The following is a 2,356-nucleotide window of genomic DNA, read 5'->3' on the forward strand; positions in this document are numbered from 1 at the left end:
AGATAAGAGTTAGGAATAAAGTAATAACCAAACCGATAGGCGAACAATCGGGGCCTCAAGCTTACCGATTTTGGGGTCTCGATGTCAATCCCGGAGCTCGACTTTGAGCTATCGAAGGTGATCGAAGTATGACTAACAATTATAATAAAATCAACGAAGGCTCTTTATGGCCAATGATAAGCAATAAATGATGAACAATAATGAAGATAATAAATGGAAGCAATAATATCAAGAAAATGCGTTAGAGAGAAAAGAGAATATTCTTTCTTATTCAGTATGGAGCAACAGATCCAACAGAACTTTACAAAATGACAAGGATTCCCTTATATAGGAGGAAAATCCCAACATAGTACAAAATACATTAATTACATATATACGGGGATGGGACACCTAAATGACGCCCTGATTTGGGTTTAGAGTAGCCCACTAGACTTTATCAGTCCTAGTCGTGTGCCTTGGGAACTCCCAATTTCTACCATAGCCGGGGGTCAACATTGTCCCAAGGTCGAGCGTTGACGAACCTCGAGGAAGGAAAACCCGACCGCAGCCTTGTAGCCTCGAGCCTTCCCGATGATCTTCCGAGGTGCCTCGATGACGAGAATCGGACCCTCTGATTCTACCGCATAAAAGGATACAAGTGACTACACCCTCCTTGAACACTACTCACATTTGTCTTTCTTTTTGAACTTTGCTTTATTCTTTTTTTTTAAAACCACATAGCCCTTATTGACATCTAGTTATCAACATAGAGCCACCTTAAAGTACCTCTCTAATTTTCTCAAGGCTCTATATATATATNTATATATATATATATATATATATATATATATATATATATATATATATATATATATATATATATATATATATATATATATTTTCATTTGGAGCTTGAGTAATTTCATAAGGACACTTTGAGGTATATGTTTCTCCATTCAATGTACAACCTTACCGATTTTCCAACTTGATACCAACACCCCCAAACTTAGGCTTTTAGCCTCATTCTCAATATTCAAGGATGGACGGGTGCAAAAGAGGGAATTATTTCACAAAAGGGTAAAGGTTTGTAATGAGGTGGCCAAAGAAAAGGTTAAAGGCTCAAATTGGGGAAACTAGTGATTATATTTACGCAATGGTAGGCTTGAAAGGTTAAAAAGGCTTTTTCAAAGATCACAAAGAATGCCTAAGGTCATACCTCCAACCAAACATAATTAACATTAGCATTGAAAGACCTAAGGTTGGGCAAGTTCTAGACTTCAAATGATGCAAAAGAACTTCACAACAAGTCTCACCACACATGGCACATGAAAACTCAAGTGGAATACAAATACAAAATCCAATTCAAACCAATGAATCTCAAGGAAGCTACGTGTAACATAAGAAGCTATTTAGTGAATCAAAGAGCCAAAAATTGAGTCTAAAAGTCATGGCAATGATTTTTACTTCAATCATTTTTTCTTTTTCAAGGATCAAAAATTCATATTCCGAGGTTTAAATCGTGTTGGTACCAAGCAAGCCACAACTTGGCCAATGGGCCCATACCCCACTCAAACCACTTATTCTTCCTAAATTAACAAAAACTATATCTAAACTACAAGACTAATTCACTTAAGAAATTTGCCTAGCTATCCATCATCGGGAAAAGTCGACAAAAATATACTAACGATTACCCGGTTCAAGAAGAAAATTGGCATCCTCAGGAAAAGAATCGTGGTACAAAGAAAATCAAGGACATTGCCACCTAAACATACTATACATAAAAAAAATTAAGAAGCTAATGAACATCACGTAACCAAACCATACTATGTATAAAAACATAAGTTTAAGAAGCTAATAAACATACTAATATAACACGTCACATGAAAACACAATAACGTCACATGGAAACAAACAAAGTACCAAATCTACCATATCGACAATTATCCACAATTATACAATTTCAACAGTTATACAAGAATCCACCCCCAACTAAAGATGTTGCAATGTCCCCAATGCAACTAAACATAATAGAGTAAAATGGTGGAAAGTGCTCCCTGAATACTACATCAAGTGCTCTCCTCGCTGTCTGACTCAGAGGCATCCTCCTCTCCTTCTTCCTCGGACCAATCAACTGGAGCATCATCATCATCTACCGGCCTGGTCGATGGAATTGGGTCTTGAGGCTTTAGGACTTTCCACAGCCCCTTCACACCCTTCCACATGCGGGTGAAGAATTTATCTCTTTTCTTCTCCCTTTTCTTCATCTTGGTGTGTGCCTTCGCCAGAGTGTCATGAGAACTTCTCAACTTACCATGCGCCTTGGCCAGATTAGTGTATGCCTTCTCCAGTGTCTTAAGGTGATCCCCCTGATTCTTCT

Source organism: Nicotiana attenuata, chromosome 3 (genome assembly GCF_001879085.1).
Source record: "Nicotiana attenuata strain UT chromosome 3, NIATTr2, whole genome shotgun sequence".
NCBI lineage: Eukaryota > Viridiplantae > Streptophyta > Magnoliopsida > Solanales > Solanaceae > Nicotiana > Nicotiana attenuata.